General features: G+C 36.2%; 1 protein-coding gene across 3 annotated transcripts in view; it reads left to right on the top strand.

Moving 5' to 3' along the window:
- Nucleotides 1-24,350, top strand: part of LOC117225138 (limbic system-associated membrane protein) — a 186,175-nt gene that overhangs the window by 94,430 nt on the left and 67,395 nt on the right. The window lies entirely within an intron of this gene.

Here is a 24,350-nt window from a genome sequence, read left to right on the forward strand (position 1 = left end):
GTTCGCCAAACGATCCGGAAACCAGATAAAGCTACGAAGGCTGCCGCGTAGAGCGCATACATGTATCGCTGGAATATTTTCGTCGGCTCTATCACACAAGCACCCGAGAGTCCCGGATGGTTTATGAGCAAATGATCCAATAAAGTTCTCGATATTTCTCTGATGGGACGTCGGAAAAGTGTACATCGAATTTCGATCAAAATAAGCAATTGTTTTCCAAAAACGAGGAATACTTTTGAATCGAATGTGATATACCGTTTTAATTTAGTATTAGAAAATATTGCAATAAATTTTATAAAATTGCATATAATTTTCTATACTGAAAGTTATTTCTCCCATATAATTTCTATAAAATTCCATAAATTTGAAGAAATTGTAATTAGATAAAGAGCGTTAATGTCAGCGAATACATTTCAGCATTTATTACATTATAATGCTCCATAATTTTTATTATTAATGACATAACATATTACGTTATTTTAATACATAGATAGATTATAATCTTTAAATTGTAACTCTTAACTTGTAAACTTTTTCTGTAATGACTAGGAACCATTATTGATCAACCCACATTCTTATTTGGTCTCTTTTATTTCATCTTGCAACGTTATACATTTTTATGTCGAAAATGAACACATTTGATCTTACTTGAGCACAACCAATAATTTTATTATACATCTTAATTAAATATATTATGCAATTTAATAAAACATTACATAATACAAATTTAGAAAAAATTGCAAAGTATTGTGCATACAAAATATGACAACAGTATTTTGGTCCACACTTACTTTTCTGCTGTATTTATGTAACATTTTATTTTCCTCCGGCTTTAATAGCACTAGCAAGAACTGCGTTTGCAAAATGTAATATTTTATATCTAATCTTCTTGCACACCCATCCACATGTATTATCGTACACGCCATTATTTGCTATTTTTTTATTCTCTGCTTCCGTCAGTCGTTTCGTTATTTTTTCGCTTTACCTGCAACTGACTACGTCTTCGACCTTTACGTTTTTTCCCTCTAAATCTACATCTCAGCAGCATACGTTCTTACGTTTCTTCCACATGCCCGCATAATTCGTCGCTCCTTCCCTTATCCCCGTTCCAATATTTATTCCAGCTTTCTACGTTTCCATATCTTGCAACCAAACTCTGACTATTTCCCTTCCCGTCTTTGTACAGGTGTTACCGTCACATGCTCGGATAAAGTATCCTGCAAAAAAACTTGGAACAAGTAAACAAGATTTTATGCAAATGAAACGTTGGTGCAGAAATGCTTTGTTCGAACTTATCAAAGTTTAATTTCGTACTTGATATAATAGTGAATTTAAAACACCATGCATGCATTCTGCCCAATTTCAGACTATCTCCTTTGTAATTGCGTTAATAATTCTTTTGATTAGTTCGCCTTACGACATGCTCTATATTCGACAAACTTACTTTAACATAATTGTCACGAAAATTGAAATGGATCCATTGTCATAATCTACTGGCGAAATATGCACATGATTATTAATAATTGATTGTGATAATTACATTACATTTACATTACATTTACATTACATTTACATTACATTTACATTACATTTACATTACATTTACATTACATTTACATTACATTTACATTACATTTACATTACATTTACATTACATTTACATTACATTTACATTACATTTACATTACATTTACATTACATTTACATTACATTTACATTACATTTACATTACATTTACATTACATTTACATTACATTTACATTACATTTACATTACATTTACATTACATTTACATTACATTTACATTACATTTACATTACATTTACATTACATTTACATTACATTTACATTACATTTACATTACATTTACATTACATTTACATTACATTTACATTACATTTACATTACATTTACATTACATTTACATTACATTTACATTACATTTACATTACATTTACATTACATTTACATTACATTTACATTACATTTACATTACATTTACATTACATTTACATTACATTTACATTACATTTACATTACATTTACATTACATTTACATTACATTTACATTACATTTACATTACATTTACATTACATTTACATTACATTTACATTACATTTACATTACATTTACATTACATTTACATTACATTTACATTACATTTACATTACATTTACATTACATTTACATTACATTTACATTACATTTACATTACATTTACATTACATTTACATTACATTTACATTACATTTACATTACATTTACATTACATTTACATTACATTTACATTACATTTACATTACATTTACATTACATTTACATTACATTTACATTACATTTACATTACATTTACATTACATTTACATTACATTTACATTACATTTACATTACATTTACATTTACATTACATTTACATTACATTTACATTACATTACACTTACATTACATTACATTATATAATTTATTACAATATATTACATAATTTATTATACAATTTATTATATTAACTCGGAGCAAGGGTGCAAAAATCAGAGGCTACAAATATACGTGCATTTAGGGGCCGTTACAATTTATAGTATCGCTTCCGTTAAATTCAAAATGTCAGTCGATGTTACGTAGTATTGTTTACTCGACAATGTAGAAGAGTGCGCAAAAATAATAAAATAACTTCGGGAACATAAAACGCATTTACCATCGGATGTAGAGACGTTAATCACTGAACATTACTACCTGTTATACCGTATTTACATTTTATCGAATCTGTGAAATAAATCTCACATAAAATTCAAAATTAGGTGAATAATTACTTTTGCGTTGATTATAAATTATTCCCAGACCACATCCCAGACTTGGAATGTAAAAATTAATTTCGAAATCACGGATATAATTACGTCACCCATATATGGATGACGTGGCAGTCGACGTACATGCTTGAATCTTCAGAATGTTACAAAAAAATGCATCATTATATTTGAAGTGAAGCCATAATCATTTTACACAAGGATCATTCACAAAGCTTCTAAAGCGTTGAAAATTCTTGAAGTTGAGCATTCGACCGCGTTAAAATCGTGAGAATGACTTTCGGATTCGTGTGAGTCTATATGAAATTTCCACAATAGCTTCCTGTGACATCAATTTCTATTGTAACCGTCGCTACGCAATATAGTGCAGCCATCAACGTATCAGGTAAACGTTTCGTCGGTTAACACTCCATTCAATTACCTCGGTAGTGCTGACACTTTACGATACACCGGTTGTCGTAACATAGATTTAGATGCTTTCGCGGGGCGCTTAAAGCAAGCTCGTTTTAATTTAATTGAGTAATCCGCTAAGTCGATTAATTTAAATAAGACCGCCGAATCCGCCGCCGGAATCCCGGCTACATTGTAATACGAAACGAAAACGTTTGCATACGAAACAACAATCTCTGGCGTGTTACGGGCTCGATCGTCGAGCTCCGACATTAAATTTTACTTAAACTCCGGAAGTAGGGTAATGCGTTCGCGGAGAGCAGTAGCTCAATAAGACGGCAAAAATAGGGGGAAGTAATGTCGTTCCCGGTGAATTTCCGAAGGAAAATCGTCGGTAGGACCGTGCGAAATTTATCCCGGGAACTCGAGGCCGAGCCTACCGGCACAATCTCCGGAAAGTGTTCGCCGTTATGGCGCCCGTGCAGCACTGTATCTGCGGAAAGTGCACACCGCACCGGTTGGCCTCGCGTGATACCAATAAATATATCTTTCTCTTGTGGGTCATTGATTTTTAAGAAATACGTCTTGTGCTGGATATCGACGCGAACTTCGTGCCGCACGGAAAACTCAGCCGACGCGTTGACACTTTTCTCGGACTGCTTCCGGGAAACATTTCTGACAAGCTAAACGAGAAAGAAATGAAACATTTTGACTCCTTGTTATTTTAGGTGAAATCTCTAGTAGACGTGATTTCTATTCCAGTCTCACACGTGAAAGGGAGATGTCTCGTTGTATGGTTGTTAATGAATCTTCGATAGGGGTTAATATAATAATAAAATAAATAAAATAAATAAAATAAATAAAATAAATAAAATAAATAAAATAAATAAAATAAATAAAATAAATAAAATAAATAAAATAAATAAAATAAATAAAATAAATAAAATAAATAAAATAAATAAAATAAATAAAATAAATAAAATAAATAAAATAAATAAAATAAATAAAATAAATAAAATAAATAAAATAAATAAAATAAATAAAATAAATAAAATAAATAAAATAAATAAAATAAATAAAATAAATAAAATAAATAAAATAAATAAAATAAATAAAATAAATAAAATAAATAAAATAAATAAAATAAATAAAATAAATAAAATAAATAAAATAAATAAAATAAATAAAATAAATAAAATAAATAAAATAAATAAAATAAATAAAATAAATAAAATAAATAAAATAAATAAAATAAATAAAATAAATAAAATAAATAAAATAAATAAAATAAATAAAATAAATAAAATAAATAAAATAAATAAAATAAATAAAATAAATAAAATAAATAAAATAAATAAAATAAATAAAATAAATAAAATAAATAAAATAAATAAAATAAATAAAATAAATAAAATAAATAAAATAAATAAAATAAATAAAATAAATAAAATAAATAAAATAAATAAAATAAATAAAATAAATAAAATAAATAAAATAAATAAAATAAATAAAATAAATAAAATAAATAAAATAAATAAAATAAATAAAATAAATAAAATAAATAAAATAAATAAAATAAATAAAATAAATAAAATAAATAAAATAAATAAAATAAATAAAATAAATAAAATAAATAAAATAAATAAAATAAATAAAATAAATAAAATAAATAAAATAAATAAAATAAATAAAATAAATAAAATAAATAAAATAAATAAAATAAATAAAATAAATAAAATAAATAAAATAAATAAAATAAATAAAATAAATAAAATAAATAAAATAAATAAAATAAATAAAATAAATAAAATAAATAAAATAAATAAAATAAATAAAATAAATAAAATAAATAAAATAAATAAAATAAATAAAATAAATAAAATAAATAAAATAAATTAAATAAATTAAATAAATTAAATAAATAAATTAAATAATAATAAATAATAAAATTTGGGCCTGCGGTAGTTTAGCACACCAGCTGTGTGATACCTCAGCTTGGTAATCTAAATCGAATCAACACGTTGCAATATGATCTATTTACATTGTTTGTGCATAATTATCATGCATAGATATGATACCTAGTTTCTGCTTTTATTATGCATGAACTGAGCATCGATTAGCCAAAATAAGTAGAGTGACGTGAATGTTTGGACAGTGGAACAGTTCAGCAGTTACAGTGTCGAATTTAATCTGTACTGATTGACACCTTGGCGTATTTTGATGCCGACTCTCCATTCGTGATGGAGACTTTTAGTAATAACCTATCAGTATTATGAATGTTGTTGTTACATTCCCTTTAAGTCGAAATCAAATTCTGCTCTTTTCTCGTCAATTTTTAAGCACTCAATTAAATGTGGACACACAATAAATATACATGGTGTTCTAAAATTACTGTATTTCTGGGAACTGAGGGATTCATGAGATCATTTGAAGTAACTTTTTCGTTAGCGAAAATGCGATCCGCGTCTTCGTTTGCGAGTTATTAACGAAAAACAGTGACCAATGAGAGGCGGGATCAGCTGGCGCGTGGCGGCCGAGCCAATGAACGAAACTGGGCTCCGTACGCTCGTTGGATCGGCCGCCTCGCGCTAGCCGAGCTTGTTTCTCATTGGTTAGTGTTTTTCGTTGATAACTCGTTAACGATGCCTTGGAGGACATTTTTGTAAAGGAGAAAGTTACTTCAAATGATCTCAGGAACCCCACATTTCCCGGAAATACCATAATTTTGGGACATCCTGTATATTTGCTTCTTCTTCTAGGAAATTATTAGAATCGAAAATCTTTTAATTATTGTAATTGCAAAGGGGTTAATACAGTAAACCGTTTTGCATATGGATTGCTTTAAACTGAGCCGATTACTTTCTAAAACGTGTTTGAATAATACAAAATTCTAACATCACATGACTCTTTACAGTCTTTCAAAAAATTTTCAGAATATATCTACAATTACGATTTTATGCATTTATGGCAAGAATGACTAAGCTGAAAATTCTCAAGACATCCGAAGAATTTAATAATATTGTAACATTGTTTTCTTCGAAATATACAAATTATCGAAAGAAACCATTCACTTTTATTCAATTTCTGTTTCTGACAATCATCTTGGAAAATTTTAATTTTACATAAAGATCTGCCTTCTGGTTACAACGCGAAATAAATTTGATTTCTTGTACGCCGTCTGACAAATGAAAACGTGGGAGCCTGAACAGTGCGAGGCGCACGCGCATTTTTAAAAAATATTTCCGGTCGCCAAGCAGTGCGGTGAATCGTGCGAGGCATCTTTAGTCGACAACGTGTTGTTTGGCTCGTCGCATCGTCGTGAATGGTGTTTCCAAGGAGAGAAATCACGAAGCTCCTCCGTTCTTTCTTTCCCCGTTCCCGCACGAACGGCATTCTTTGACTGTGGAAGAGTTTCGTGGTTCTCTCTGCGAACAGGAACAAATTCCACGACGTACGGAGCCTCTTATGGGTAAAAGGGAGAGACCGGGTGGCACGATTGATCGTTCTCATACACGAAGACGAACGACGGATTCTTTCGGCGTGGCGCGCCACGGCGGTAGTCGGTCGTCGGTCTGCCGGATGCGATGGGAAGAAAGGCAATGGTAACGCGCGGCACTCGTGCCCGCAATACAATCTGCTATCGATGAATGAAATAGACGATTGCGAACGAATTGCTTCTTCCGTCGAGCGAGTTGCCATCGTTTCAATTTCGTCGGTGATCCGCTCGCTGACTTTCTGGGTTAATTCGCGACTACTCTCCGTCCGTAATGGCGCGATTATTTATCTTCTAATCTGGTTCGCCGACCCCGCGGCACGCCGAGTCCTGAATAAATAACATTTAACCAGGTTTTTCTACTTTCTGTAATGGCTCAAGGAGGAATAAGTCGGGGAATCTTAAGCGAAACTACGCCTCTTCTCAGCGTGATTTAAAACTTTCCGCGAAAATAATACTCGCGAACTGGCTTTTCTCGAGTTTCATCGCGTTCGGGATTTTATCGTGGAAGAAACTCTTGGATTTTTGATCCTCTGAATTCTAGTCATTTCGGAAACCTGATTGTACCGTTCGCTAATCGTTTGTTGGACGAATGGAACTTCATTTATATCGAAGATTCCAACTTTTCGAAATAGATTCGTGAATGTTCGTAATTATTCATTAGTCGATTGATATAAATAAAATAGATTCCGCTAATCTCCTGTAGTCCGATAGTTTTGTATGGGTTTCAAATAATTCATACAACTGGAAACCAGTGAATTTAGAAACGCAAATTTTAGTTATAAATGAACAACGAATTTACTTCCACTAAAGACTACTTAGATAATTCGGTGAATTATTCAAACTTCATATAATTTTTAGTGGAATACAAGTTGAAATGAGTAATTAAAAAGTATCTCACGAAAGCATTAAAAAAAACAACTATATTAACGATTTACTCTATCACGGAATAAAGATTGTGCATCTCTGGACACAGAATTGTATAGAGCGTTATAAAATTCGAATTGTCAGAACGGTTAGAGAAATGTTTAGAAAATAATTCGCCAATGCGAATGCTCTCCTGAAAAGGAATAACTCCGACTATACAGTCGCGCCTTTTGCAGAGACATTTTTATTGTACATGCGCCTGTATATATACCGCTCTTTTTACACAAATCCCAGATCCAATTCCGATAAAAATAAAAAAGTTGTCCGTCGGTCCTCGTGATTGTTCGTGCTCCTCGCTTCAATTTCGTCGGCTCTTGAAAACGCTGGCGCGCTGGCTCGACGAAATAATTTTAATCGCAGCCAGCGACAAATATTTTCATCGTTCAATACCGTCCATTCAATAGCGTCCTATAAATTCCGTTCGGTAGAATAGCTGGTGTCCATTGTGCCCGCGTTATCAACGGACTGGGAGCTCGATCGGCTTACGTTCAAGGTACGGCCGCGATGTCGGGTCGTCGTCGCGCGGAATTAATTCTTCGTTTGATCGGGATCGTTCAATTAAATCGTACGTGCCTCGGCTCGTCCGCGCCGGGCTCCTGCCAGTTATCGAGAAATTTTTCGATTAACCGAGGAGCCCGTTCGCCTGTCCGTCCTTCGGCCGGGAATAAAAATGGAAACAGATACGCGATCCGGAATCCGGTTGGAAGAACGGTCGAGGGGGTACCGGGGGGGGGGGGATAAAAGACGGAGAAGAATGGCCGTGGGAGTGTAAGGCGATCGAGGAAAAGTTTTTGCCTCGAAACCGTCACATTTTGTTTTCGCTCCGAGGACCTCGTCCCTTTAATTACGCCGGCGACGGAAGACGAATCCGAACGGGGCAGAGAAGAGTTCTCCAATTTCGAAAGTCGCGAGAATCGGCCGGACGCAGGCGGGTTCATCAACTTCAGATTAATAGCCCACCTCCCGCCCTTGTTTCACCCCGTCGCTCGCTTACGACCGATAAACTTTTTCCGTGATTAATCGCGGACCCGGTCTACGTGCTTTGAACATCCACTCGTCCTCCGGCATTTGCCCGGGCTTTCCGGTTCGCTCGGAAGACAGAATGCCCCACGAAAATCCACCGATACGGCGCAACGCACTGTGTTCCCAGATATCGAGAACGTAGCCAAAACATAAAGACGACGCGGATTTCATTGAGCATTTGTGATCGGAGGACGCCGATTACGCGAATCTGGACTTAGAATTTACGGCAGACAAGTATACGAAAAAGTGACTTGATTTTTACGAAAACTAGGGTCAGAACGTTTGCGCGACCTCCGATTACGAATTTGTATTTATAAGTTGAAAAAATGAAATCGTAAATCGAAATCCAGTGTTCACATTATGAAATACGTAAAAATCTTATTTGAATAGAAACATAACATTCATATGTTGTTTACAAAAACAACTCCACAAAACTCATATCACTTTTTCTGTAACACTTTTGAATATCATTCATAGTAATCGAAAGAGACATGCAAGAGACGTTGTAAGACGAACGTATGAATTAAAAGTTAAGTTACAATACAGGGCGGTTCGGAATTCGTACAACAACCGAGCAGAGGATGATTCTACGTGAAAAAAGATAAGAAAAAAATTTGGTATAACATTTTCTTATCCGGGGCTTCGTTTTCAAGAAACACTACGCATATGCTTAATGACGCAAGGGGCAAGGGGCAAGGGGATTCGGTTGCCCGCTTACAATTTTCTGGCTTTTGATTATTATTGGCTAAGTTACGCGCTGAGCAAGAGACGTGATTGGGTGGAGCGGGCGACCAATCCCCCGATAGAAATGGGTTTCGTGAGGTCATAGAAAAGTGGTGACTACGGGCGTGTGGATGAGGCGGAGCGAGCGGAATACCCCATTGCCCCTCTGCCGAAACGACGAACTTCTTCTGACCAATAGATTGTAGTAAACGGAATGTTTGCATCATTGTCAATGTTTGTAAATATTATCTCGGACGGAGCCAACTGCGGTAGAAGAGCAGACGTCAACCAAATCCTTTACGAAGATAAACAAACTTTCAAGTCGATTTTCTCTAAAACGAAGCCCCGGATAAAAAAATGTTATACTACATTTTTTTTCTTATCTTTTTTTTCACGTAGAATCACGCTCTACTCGGTTATACTATGAATTTCAGCCTATAACATAACTCTGTATAATTACGTATTATATTAACCCTTTGCACTCGAAGCCAATTTAACTGTAAATCTAAATTAATTTTTTTGACTTACGATAGTTCCATTTTATACGACAAAGTGCATTTTATGCACAACAAATTTAGTCTTGTGACTGTTGTTGTGATTGTTGTATGAACAACAATTAGACCTTTAACCATTTTTTTTACATCTAAACTTTTATAATATAAAAGTTATCTTGGAACATGATTTAACAATTTTAATGGTGCCTCAGAGTCACCACTCGAGTGCAAAGGATTAGCATTTTTATTATAAGAACCTTATATTTTAACAAATATACATAACCATTTTATACGCATAATAATATTAGAAGGAAAATTTGAAAGTGTACCTAATTAATTTAATTAATTTTCTTTTAATTTCGTTGCGTAGCATTTGCTACAAAATTTTGCAGTTCCATTATAGGATTTAATCACGTTTGATTTCGTCTTAGAAAGTGGCCCAGCGTTCTGTTCGATTTTTTCCATCTTTGGCTTAATTTCGCACGATAATGATCACAATATTTTTTTGGAATTATAGTTGCATGAATATTCTCAGAATAATCTTGTAATTCAAAATAAGTTTGGATATATGTAAATAGTTATAAAAAACAAACGACGAATGTGGGCAGCTGATTCTTATGCAACGTTTTAGAAGATACATTCATGAAGATATTCAGCCAGAATGAAGAGGAAGTTTCGTTGTGTGTTTTAGAATAGTCCAATTTTTAGTTTCAAAAATCTTATGACTTTAAGGTACCAATGGAACATAACCTCTTAGACAGGACGTGCCACTATAGTGGCTCACTCTAGTAGCTCACTCTGGTAGCTCACTCGTTCACCGTTTGAATTAAATAATCGTCTTCATATCCATTGTTTCACACTTATTTTGTCTTCACATCGATTTACAACAGTGTTAACAATATACAGACGGAATACATACAGTATCAGATTCTGTACTACAGTACATGTCAGACTCTGCCGAATTCCAGCAGAATTCAGCCGTACCTAAAAGGTTAAAGGAAATACAGAAGGAAATAAAGGGACAAATTAAAATGAAGAGTACAACTTACCTTCAGCAACACACCGCATTGAAAATAAGAAAATAAAGATCTGTCTGTAACGGTAAATATTATCACTGCTTCGAAGCCAAAATGTCTATTGACAGGAACTGAAATGTCTATTGTCAGGCAAACTACCCCTACTATTCACGAGCATGTCTATAAATTCTGTTGCAACTCTTACGTAAATTGATCTCTTTTATTCTTGTCCCTAATCGACGCATTGTGCGACGCGACGTTCGGACATCGCGACTCTTTATTCCGTGCACCTTGCCCGTTTAATTGAACAGTTTTGTTCGGCGGCCACTCGAGATCTCGCAATTCCGTGACCCGTTCGATTCTACGTCGCCCTGCCATCAAACTACTTCGAGAGGGCACTCGCTCGATCTCTCGAAAGTCTTTAAACTTTTGAAACTCACGGCGTGTTACGAGCCGAGCAAGTTCTCTCGACAGGTACCTACGCCTGACTACTTAAGAGAATCGTTTTCTCGTGTATACCGCCCTCGCGCTGGCGGCAATGATTATTCGAGTATTGCGGAAAATATTACCTGCCGAAGAATTCACTCCATAAACTCGTAAGCGCTGGGAATACAATCATTTCAATTGTCACGAGCCACCGCTGCCGTGATATATGGCTCCGAGCATTCACTCGGTTTCAAAAGTCTCGAAACTTTTGAAACTCTCGGCATGATATAAAGCGTGCTACTTCGCCAGCCAGAAACGCTTGGCTGCTTAAACGTGCCGTCTCGCGAGCATTCTGCTTGACATTAGCGCTCGATAACTCTTGGAGTGTTGCGGAGAATATTGCCTGTCCGTATGGTTAATCGGTTACGTCCCACGTACGCGGTAACCATAACTTAACGCTAGATTTACGGAATCCGTCGAAATGACGGGTCACTAATTTTTTAATTTGCGATTATTGGTATCGTAAAGATACGTGTACGAGTTATATACTAAATTTATATGTTACTCACGGCAAATGTTGCAATAACACTTGTGAAAAATCAGAATAAATGTCTTATCGTTACTTTTATAAATTAATATAAAACAGCTGTTTTTTGTGCTCCGTAAATCTAGTGTGAAAATCGTTAAATCACGCATCGTCGCGATTAGACTGCTGTTGCTCGTCCAATTTTCACTGACAAATTTCACCTTTATTCCGCGCTGTTCGCGTTGTTATTTGAAACGGTTCTACCAAATTTCATCTGCATACATGGCTCAAACAAACTTTTACAGATTTTTTTCAGTTCAAATTTAGCTCGTGCGTGTTTGGAAATAGCAACCCTGGAATTCTCTAGGCACACCTCCACAAATATCAAAAAAACACGGAAATGTACATAAAACTGGACAACTATATTATTTTGAATTAAAGTTTCAAAGCTTCTCTTTTATAAATGATTTTCGCGAAATCCACGTCGAAATTTCATTGTTACGTCACGTATGGTATTCTGCCTCGACGGTGAAGGATTCTACGCTTTAGAAACAAAAAAATAGTACGCTTGTGTTTCGACTTTCGTGTGAATGCATAAACATTCGCAGTTTCATCGCGCACGCTTTTATCTCTGTTTCGGAAACGCTTCCATTTTTGTTTCGCGAAGAAAAAAGAAGTGCACCACCTCGAGCAGTTCACAACTTTTCCATTTCCGTTCTAGTGTTGTGCCAGCGTTCTCCGATACATATATTTGCTAATGCCTTATCGATTTACGCCGTTTCGTCGGAACTTTTACGTTACGGAACCAAAAAACAGAAAAAACCGCGCCGAAAACTCTTTAGCATACTTTCTACCTTTGATTTTCAAATTCACGTATGAATGTGAAGTAAGTGTATTAAATTTGGCTGGCAACACGCACAACGTGAACAAGTTCTATGTATATTTTTTTTTTCAATTTGCGCAACGTGTTTCTAGTCTTTAGCGATTGATTTAATAACGGAATCTACGTTTGCCTTTCTTAACAGCCACCGCGACGTTATCCGAGAAAACCCGACACGTATTTTTGTACGTAGATGGATCGCGTGTCGATAGAGTTCTACGAAGTTTTTAGCAATTTAACTTCCACCCATAAAGTGATGCAAGATCGTGTGGCCTGTTTCGGGGTGTTTCGCAAATCGAGCCTCATATAGTTGTTTCTTCCAACGCTGTTGCTGTCTGGCATCAATCAGAGCTCACGCGATAAGGATCGGTCATCTGATATCTTCATCTGCTGAAGATGTTCGTACACATTATTACGTGAACTGCGTGACTGATAGACTGTGCAACTTTATGGAACAAGCTGTTCACGTAGATCAGTTCAAAGTAAGTCAAATTGTAAGCAAATTGAAAATGAAGTGACACTTTATAAAAAAATATCATGAGGCAATTTTTCTTCAAACTTTTGTAGAAATTATTTATTAACTTGAACTTTTAAAAATTTTATTTTCTTAATCTTTAAATTACTAAATATATTGTATATGTTATTCATAAATTTCACTAAATTTTAAGATTATTTATATTCTAATATAATTATTAAAATTAATGTTACTGAATAAAATAAATAATAATCTCCTTTATACCCATGAAAATAGAATAAATAATAATGCTAAAGTTAAGATTTTCTTTCAACATAAATATATTAGAATACAAAAAGTTTGCAGTTTCTTCAAAACTTATCGAAGAATTTTTTTAGGCCACTTATTAGGAACGTATTTATTCGCAAGATACTAGATATCAAATCAAGTCTATTAACTATTAGGTCTTAAACGTGACCAATGTATACTGTTTTATGACGATGATATGGATTTATTGAAACCTTTTATACGATTTCTATACTATAAGATTGAATAAAAAAGATAATTTAAAAATGTCTCATGGAAACATATTTATAATATCAGGAATTGTAAAAGAGAGAATCAGAATTTAGTCATTTTAATTGATTTGATAGTTCTTCAAACAGAATTTGGCACAAAAGTGTATTGATAAACATTTTACGAAATAAACGTTTTTTATTTCGACAGTACCGCAATTGATATAAGTCATCCGAATGCAAAGACTTGATATTTAAAATTTGCTAGGCGCGTGTAAAGTTTTGCGTAAACATTTTCGATCATCTTCAGCGGGGTTTGGAATGTTTATCTGCAGAAACATTAACAGTCCAATGATTAGCAACAGCGAAAGTCTGGAAATAGAGCGAACATTGTAACCTGGATGTTGAATAGTCATTTCACAAGCCACTCGACATCGTGCCATAGTGAAAATACTTAAATCGAGAGAGACAGACATAACTTCTCTCGCCAGTTTAATTGCTTCATTTATAGCAGCCGTACATTTGATCAAGAAATTAGATAACGCATCCCACTTATTCGCCGTGCTGTTATCGTTTAACTGTTTCGCGCTGCCGTTCAATGAACGTGTTCTCCGTGAAAACAGTCGAGGAAAATAAGGTTGTACCAAGCGAAGGTGGCGTGGGAACAGTTTTTACTCAGCCGAGCGAATGCGAGCAGCAATTTTCTCGGGAAATTAGCATCTTACGTAGCTCGGCGTAGCTCGGCGTGCATGCTCGCTGGAAACGATTCGCGACCTCGACGAACAGGAATGCTTAACCAGGGGGACGCGAGCCTCGAAGTAATATCCACGTAACATGCATTCGCGAACCTAGCGAAAATTTTCATTGTGCAATTTTTTCCCTTTGCTCCTTCGACAGCCAGCCACGCAGCCTTCTTACGGTCGCTGTCGAAGGAAAATTCGCTTCGTGCTTTCCCGTTGGCACGATTCATCGAACGACTGTATTCCTGGATCATCAACGCACCCGTGAACTCGTGTATCACGTAATTAGCAAATGGAATTTTAATTAGCTCGCAAGATACGTTCGAGAATGCCTGCTGCGTGGTGCGAAGCTTAATTACATCCCGACCAGCCCCATTGTTCATCGTGATCCACCAGTGAACTTCGACGAATGATTCTATCAGCTGATCTTATTATCTTCCTTAGCTTCTTACGATTTGATCAGGCTTATCGATATCATCAGGGAAGTTTAAACCCCGAACTAGTGCAGTGTACTCGTAATCACGCAATCGCATTGATTCGGATCACCGAGACTGAGAGTTCTATGTAGTAAATTAACGTGTGTGTGACTGGATACTCCAGCGATCAGAATTGTCACCTTAGTTAGGGTATCTCTTGTATTTGTGCAGCCCGCAAGCTGCACCAATTGACTAACACGACGTGTTTTGAATCTCTTTGCACGTAGTTAGGGGCTTAGAAAAAAACAAGCAAACTTTCACATCGCAGCCCATATTTTTGACCACCTTGTACTTCTCCGAAAGTTTCAGTTTGTCTTATAAGGAGATCAGGTTTACTATCGTTTTTATAATAACGTTGAATGAAAGGTTTTAGTGCAAGTGTCGTAAAATTTCGCACGTCGTTCCTTAGAAGGGGCCACCATTTTATAAATTGTAAATCAAAGTAATTGCATGGTGTATAGTAATTTCGTGAAATGTAGGGTAGCACAGCGTAATCGTGAGCACGATAGAAAGTACTTAGGTAGAAAGAAAGATTATGAATATTCTACTTAACGTATCTCTAATATTAGGTGTTAAACTTAATATCACCGGCGATTAACGTCTCATTAACTTTTCTCATACAACAGCGATATTATACACAGTAATAGCGATGAAATAAAATCTGACTAGTAAGAGACTAATACTAGTTACAAATTATTGCTGGACACAGAATTTTATGGGGAAATTTTTTAACATTGTAGTTGAGATCGAATTGTGAGTCTATATTATTGATTCTTCAATGTTCAAATCTGTAGTGAATTCAGGTTTTTTCCAATATTTGAAAAGAACTATCAAATTGTAACATTTCTTTTTAAACAATGTATCATCAGTTTCTCTTTCACTATGATAGTCAAATGCATTCTAAAACATAATGAACAAAGGATTGTGAGAAAGTTCAGGTTTATTGTCGTACGAACCTATTTTAAAAATTACATAAGAATTTAACATGTTCGCTCAGTGTCGAACATAACAACAAATAAAATCGCATCGTTCGATGGTAAGAGATAAAAGGGAAAAATGATTAAGATCTGCACACAAAATTTGTGTATACTACATGTATATGCGCGTTGTTTCCAAATGGAATTAAGTTGAAACGAAGTCGCTGGTTGCTTTTATGTACACTTTAATAATATTACAGTACAGCTATGGTGTTAGCGATGCGTTATTTGCGTTCTATTTGCGTTCTTAGAGTTCTACGAGTTCTGGGAGTTCTAACAGTTCTAACTAACGTTCTAGGTGCCCTTCCGCTTGTCACCTTGGTTTTTTTGTTGATTGGTGGATGGTGGGTTTTGGTGGAGGAAATGAAGCGTTTTTGATTGGAGATGGGTGTGTCGGAAGGAACTTGAAATGAGGAGTGGGAAACTGTTCGAAAGTTCGGGTAGTAATTTTTCCGTTTTGTGAAATATGGAATTTATGAGTCGTGTTGTCCGTTCGTCGGATCGAAGGGTATTTTCGTTCGGATGTATTTTTTACTGTCACAGGTATATTGCTTAACCCCTTAATGCACAGTCTTTTTGAAAAAGGCCGGCCAAAAAAGATCAATTTTTTTAAATGTAAAAAAACACAATTTAGAGCGTTGTCTTGGCAAGAAAATGACAAAAATACAAAAATAATGGATATTTATACAATTGGTATGATTTCTAATTTTCAGAATATTACTATTATTATTATTATTATTATTATTATTGTTGTTGTTGTTGTTGTTGTTGTTGTTGTTGTTGTTGTTATTGTTATTATTATTATTATATTTTATTTTACATTATATTTTAGTGAAATATACATTGAAAAATGAGCGAATCAGAATCTGAATATGAACACGCTGTCGGAAAGCGGCTCACAAGTAAGAGATAAGTCGTAAGTGATAAGTATAGAAAAAGGATATATTTTATACTCGAATAAGTAAGTGTTATCGCTTATACAATCCCATGTAAATGATAAATATCAATAAAACGATTGTTTTTTCTTTGCTTTCACATTGTTATGTTCAATTCTCGATTGCATTCGAGCGTGAAAAATTATAGCAACGTAAAGTACAACGCCGCTCGAATTATCTCGAGTGTGCACAGTTCGGCCAGTTCAGCGCGCTCGAGTTAACTCGAGCGTGCACGTTAAGGGGTTAATTGCTCAAGGAATGGCCAGGGACGTTCGACCTTCGGTGTTGCCGTCGCAACACTACAGGTTCCAAAAATCGTCACAATGACCATGCAAAAAATATCGCAGAATTATTCGCTACGTAATAATGTCTTTAAAAAAAAACCTTCGCGCTAAATGTGTATAAGTACCAAAACGAAAGAGAAATACGTCGAATAGAGTGAAGATTCGAGCTCGTCCTTAAATAACTTCAACTGCCTGGCGAAGTTCGAATTAATTACGGCGGACGTAACAGATGTAAGACGAGTCAAACTTAACTATCTTCCCACGAAAGTGATTTTCACAGCCCGCACTCAGCTCGTTAGCAACGTACACCCCGGCCGTCTACATCGCGATACATGTACGACAATTTGTAGGATCTTCTCTGACGATGATAGATCGTCATCGGTGTTGGAATTGCGACACAAGATTGAATAGTTTGTCGCGAATCTGCTTCGAGGGTCTCAGTTTGATCGACAGGAACAGTGCGTGTGAAAGTGTCGTGCTGGCAGCAGAAGCCAATGATCTGGAAGCACGCCATTAGCGGAAAAGGAACTCGGTAACCATAGCGCGAACACGTTGTCAATGCGCGGAAACCGCACAAAAACTGCGCGGATCTCGGCGCACAATGGCGGGTGGCGGGGTGGACAAGAGATTAAGGTAATCCCACCTAACCGATGACGGTCGTTTCAAAGGTTTCAACAGATTAATCGGCAGATCGATCGACACTTGCGACTCGTGCCTGGGAAGGTTCGGAAGGGAAACGCATACGTTCCCGCGCCGTACCGTAATCTCGCTTTTGTGCATCGACATGAAACAAGCACGCTGCATTGCGACCGACCGCGCACGTTTCCATGTCGTGGCTTTTCAAATTGTTTTTATCATTTTCAGTGGCGCACTGGAACTAAACGAAAATAATTACACGATCGCGACGTCGCTGGGCCGATGCTAGCTCGATATTGTCAGCCGCGAAACTAAAAACGATACGGGACACAACCGAACGTTTACGTTCGCGCAATAACGCGCGTAAAATAAATCTGTTCCGGATCGTTGCGATTCCCATCGAACCGCGTGCTTTCAGATTTTTTCCCTAGGTAAAATTCTTCCCTAACAGTTATGCGTATCACGTGCCGCCTATTTTTCCCAAGTGGAGCCCGAGTAATCGAGCTGATTGGGTCCGGGGCAGATGAGGTAACACAAAAATTGATCGAGACGATTGAGTATTGTTGTGTGGTGAATACAATAAACGCGGTACAGAAAACGCTCAAGTTGATTTAGAGGTCCACGTGGAACTGTCGACTCTAATAAAACAGCCGTTCTATTTCAGTGTTCGAAGTAGTGCAAAGGTTATCTCAAGCTATTTCGTTCATTGTCCAATGGCGTTAACGTGACACCTGAGAAAGAATCTAATTCCAGGCTAAACAGCTATCAGAATTTTATATTATTATTATTATTATTATTATTATTATTATTATTATTATTATTATTATTATTATTATTATTATTATTATCATTATTATTATTATTGGTAATAAAATTGCTATCGGTAGTTACAACAGAATTAATCGAGATTCTAGAAAGATTTTATGCAATTATAACTTCGAAATTGTTCAAGTATTTCTCATTTGACTGGCGAGATCAGCAGCGGGAAATCTTTTTGTTATCATGGCGTTAGTCTCATCTTGATACGACCATCTATTCCCGTGATATCGTCGTTCGAAGCAGACCGTCACGTTCAATCATTCGTTATGTCTGTCTTTCTTGCACGTTTACTTGACCTACCCTAGGCTGGAAACGCCGGCACTGATCACTGACGAACACTGATTCAGCAATTTCTTACTGTTACCTTTATTTATACGCATTTCGTGGAAAAATGTCGGTCACGAAGTCCCGAGCCCCATTCATCATTCTCGCATCAAGCGCGCTCTACGAATCCTTTGGAATAAATCGGGGTAACTTAAATTCGATCAAATCATCCTATATTGGTAGACAAACATTTCTTGCTCACGACTTAAATGTTTATTTGAGATTTTTTATAACTAATTACGCAATTCGTATCTGTATAATTTATTTTATTTGCAGCAAACATAAACGTTGTTTGTAAAAAAACTATCGATTGTTCGTGCATGAGAAAAATGAGTATATGAAACATAAAATAGTTTAAATAATTCGTATCAGGAACAGGAAAATTCAATTGAAATGTAACTCTTGCATTTTGCAATTAATAGGGACAATTTTTATTGAGGATATTATCATACTTAGTAATTATATTATAATAATAATTAGTAATAATTTAACCCTTCCAGTGCTGAAAAAGTATAACAGATGAAATATCCACTTTCTATACATTTTTATGACTTATCAAATTTTGCATAAACATCACAATTTAAAGAAAGAGTTGATAGCATTTGCTTTTCGTTCTTGTTTCAATAATCAAATTCACTGACGCGTTCGCAGAATTAGAAAAATGGTCGCAGCAGTGGTTGCATCCATCGCGTAGATAAGATCAAAATGTCGTTAAAAATTAAAAAGCACAGTGCGCGCTACTCGTCATAACTTTCGTGTAACAATGTCGTACTTTATATTTCACGACAGGATACGTTGCATCCAATAAATTGTTACAATTGTGAAAGTAGATGCCGAAACAGGCAAAAATGTTACTTCAAATTCACTGTTTAGTTAACCAGATGGAAACGACTGATTTCAGGATAAACTCGTGCACGCGTGGCGGAACGTGACAACGAATTAATTGCGCCGTCGTTTTCGAATGTTTATAACAGAACTCGAAACGGAATTCGATCGTCGTGTTCCTTTTATTTATCATCTTCTCTGCGGAATCGCGTGCCCGGCAATTTCCATGCGGGGGATTCAGGCGTGAACGATCGGCCCGCGATATAAATTCTGATACACGCTGCGTTTGTAATCGCCTTTCCAGCGACCATAATGTATCACCGCCATATTTTTGTCCCGAATGAATTGTGCGCCCATTGCGCACACTAATACTTTGATGTATATACCAAAGCAGCTTTCGAAAAATTCTGCCGATTCGAATTCCCTTGAACGTTCTCGCGGCGGACGTCATCATTTTTCCCCATTGTTCCGGCCCGAACCGGCGACACTATAAACACAATTATAGACTGCGTACCTCGGCCAAGTAATTATGTAGGTTCGAAATGAAATCCTGCATCGCCGCGCCGGTAATGAAGTGTAAACAGTCCGACCACGAAGTTGAACGCTCCTCGCAGATTCGCGAAGCGAAACACGGCCGGACACCGGGCTCCGCCTGCTCGAATGAACGTTAACACACGAGTTTCGTTGATTTCATCGAGCGTGCACCGTTGAAACGGAATACAGGGTGCCTGGCCAGCTCCGAAACGCCTGAAGTTGTTTGTTTTCCTCGAGGATGGCTCGCTCGCATGGTACATCGCTGCATCGTGTCGCTTTCAAGAATTTCAGCGCTTGAATAAACTCTCGGAAACTGCTTAAACGGGGAGGACTCGTTCTGCGGCGAATCTTTCGATCGCGTCGCAGCAATCAACGTGTGTATCGCAGCTAATGAACTAATTCTTGTAAAATCTCATTCCGTTTTAAAACGCGTAAGGAAACTCGTTGATCGTATATATGTATAGAGAAACTCTTCAGATGGCTAATTACAAGTCGATCACTAGCTTCCCACGAACCTCCGGTTTGCGCAGCTAATACAGTTATTTACTTTGCAGTTATTTTATTTTACGATCTTTTTTCTCTTTTCTTTTATTACAAGCTTTCAAATCTCAGATGAGATTTATTCGCTATACAGTAAAATGAATGTACGTAATTATAAACCTTAAATAGTAATTCATGGGTTATTTATACATTTATATTACATGTTTTTTTAAGAATTATAGGACACGCTTCGATATTGGGTTCAACAAGTAAAACAGACATGGTGGTTGGTAGAAACAATTTTAAGCTACTAAGTTGCTCGTACAATTTGGATCTTTGAGATTCGTAAAGAGGACATTGCCAGACAATGTGATGATTGCATGAACATCTAGGATTATCCGATAAACCTACTCGAAATAGGGAAGAGGCTAAAGAATAGTGGTTAGCTCTGCAGCGATTGATCATTATAATCAGTTGACGGGGAAACCAAGGCTTAGACTTATTGGTATAAAAATGTTGAAAGTAACTTTTTCCTTCATTTGTACTAAGTTCAGTAATATAGGCTTTTGTGTTACTGTTCATGTTCCGCAACAAATATTCGCAAAAATCCGTGAGGGGAATGAGAATTCATACATTGGAGTTTATATTTATGTTCCTCGTTTCTTTAGCAAGAGAGTCGGTTAGCTCATTTCCAGAAATGCCAATATGAGAAAGAATGCAGTACAATTAAATGCAGCCCTGTTTGTCTATCTTATTTTACGATTGTTCCAGCTTCAGCAGATTACCCTGTGTCGTTTATTCCGGCACAATGCTAGTTTTCAGTACCTGCAGGTCACCTCGGAGACGGTCGCAACGCTGATGCAGAGGACACGCATGCTCCGTTTAAATTATTCAGCGACCGAGGCCGGTATTAATTCGCGGTCGCGTGCCCGCGTTTAAGAACGGAAAAGAGAGGGGAAGCGGGGTAAAAGTGCTCGTTTAACCTGAAATCGGCTTAATGTCTTTACACTGTCCCTCTCGTTCCCCGGCTCGACTCAACCCGGCCCGGCCCGGCCCAACCTATTCGTTATCGCGGCAACTTCCTGCCTTCTAGTTTCGCATATTTTGCACGCACACAATTTAAGCTCTCCGCGACAATCCGGCCGGGATTCTCTGTTCATCTCCCCGACGAGCTGATTACAGAAACTTTCGCGTCGGCGCTCGTATCAGTATGTAAATAGCGCGGTGGCTATCATCGCGAAACCGTATGACTGAGATCATTACCATGAGCCCCGGCTCTTTGCTCCAAACCCCGCGCTCCTAACCGCACGTGTCGCGCGTATCACCGGCGTGTACACACAATTTACAGTTCGCTCCGACTGGATCTCATATGCGATGCCACGCCCGCGAACGAAAAAACCTCTCCGCCGAACTCGCAGACGAAACTCCGCAGCGTAGTTGAATTTCTTCGACTGTTGTAAAAACTTAAATGCCACCTCCGCGGAGTTTCGTGGATGCTGCGCAGCCATCGGACCGATCGCGTCGGAATGTTTCCGGCGCTGCCGGAACGACGGAGCTCGTTAACGATTCACGTGTACTGCTGAATTATTAATTGTCCTCGGCATTTGTTCCGAGCGCGCGTCAACTTCCTGGCATTATTGTATTGTTTTCTGTTGTTTGCAATGGGAACATATTACCGTAATTAATACGCTGCGGATATTAAATTTGTATCCTATTCTGCTAAATATGAACGGTTTTGCTCGAGATTTTTTTGTTGGTTTTACGGTTGATCTATTGCAGTGAATATATTTCGTATGTTTTTTTATGTTTACGTATACCATTTGCGATGGTAAATATCATAATATTAAATTGTTTCAACACTCATTATTTCTGTACAGTCATTCTTGCTGCTCTGTAAATCTGCAGAGGTTTATTAAAATCGAACTCTGTTACACAGCGAATATTAATTATTGCTAAGTTATCCGTGCCTGGTTAATAATTAAATTCCGCTGCTATGTTGAATATTTGATACCGAAGAATATTTAAAAATCACATGTTCTGTGAGATGGTGATGATGTTCGATAATGTTAATCAATAATGTGAATTTCCGATAAATTCCGGCGTGATAATTGAAAATATTAATATTTTACAAGAGACACATAAATATTAACTTTTTTCGTTAATGAAAGGAAAATAGAAATACACAAATTAAAAGCTGGCATCTCCGAACATCGTTTTCTTCCGTCTACTTTAATATAAAATTAAAAAAAATTGTTCCATTTAAAAGCCTGCGTAGGTTCATCTCTAGTAGCATGGTCCAAAAACGATTTATGATTTAATAGTAACCATTTCCTTCTATTATTAGCTACGATATAATCTAACTTAATAAGATGTTAAATATTTCGTAAACAATAATTCTGCAGCTATCTATTGGGTTGGCAACTAAGTAATTGCCGATTTCAGTTATAGATGTCTCTCACTCCCATTTCGTACTCCCACTCCGTAAATGTTATATTATAAAATTATTATTATTATTATTAATATGTTATTTTTTATTATCCGCGAATGTTAGCAACTGGACAAATTGAATGCAGCGGTTAAGGAAAAGTGACCAGAATTGGTCAATCGTGAAGGTGTCATTTTCCACCAGTACAATGCTAGGCAGCACACGTCTTTGTCCACTTTGCAAAAATTGATGGATATTGGTTGGGAATTGATGTTACACCCACCATATAGCCCTTTTAACGATGACGACGACGTATTATTATTATTATATTATTATTATTTTATATTATATTATCTCATTATATCATCAATCCATAAGTAGTTAGCTTGTTTAAAGAAGTTATCGCATCGTATACTGTTTATGGTACACGTGGCGCTGTGATCAGTTCGATTGTAAAAGTCAGTCAGTTCAATTCGAAACTATTCGATTAGTAAAAAGAACCTTCTGTAGCAAAACAAAGAACTATAAGAGTATCGAGGTTTCGCAGCGATTTCCCGGAAAAACCATTTTTATGCATCTCTTGTTTTAGCAAAGTCAACCATTACATGTAATTATTAATTATTGTATATATTGGGTTGGCAACTAAGTAATTGCCGATTTCAGTTATAGATGTCTCTCACTCCCATTTTTATGATATCCGTAAATGTTATATTATAAAATTATTATTATTATTATTATTATTATTATTATGTTATTTTTTATTATCCGTGAATGTTAGCAACTGGACAAATTGAATGCAGCGGTCAAGGAAAAGCGATCAGAATTGGTCAATCGTAAAGGTGTCATTTTCCAGCAGGACAATGCTAGGCCGCACACGTCTTTGTCCACTCGGCAAAAATTGATGGATATTGCTTGGGAATTGATGTTACACTCACCATATAGCCCTGATCTCGCGCCATCGGGTTACCACTTATTTCGATCCCTGGTCAACTCCCTTCGTGGTAAAACTTTGAATGATGATGACGCTGTAAAATCTCACTTAACTCAGTTTTTGGCCGAAAAGGATCAGACTTTCTACGAGCGTGGAATTTTCAAGTTGTCAGAGAGATGGCAAAAGGTCATCGAACATAATGGAAAATACATTACAGATTAAACTTCGTTCCAAGTAAAAAAAATTTTTTATTTCATTGAACAAATCGGCAATTACTTAGTTGCCAACCCAATAG

Source organism: Megalopta genalis, chromosome 8 (genome assembly GCF_051020955.1).
Source record: "Megalopta genalis isolate 19385.01 chromosome 8, iyMegGena1_principal, whole genome shotgun sequence".
NCBI lineage: Eukaryota > Metazoa > Arthropoda > Insecta > Hymenoptera > Halictidae > Megalopta > Megalopta genalis.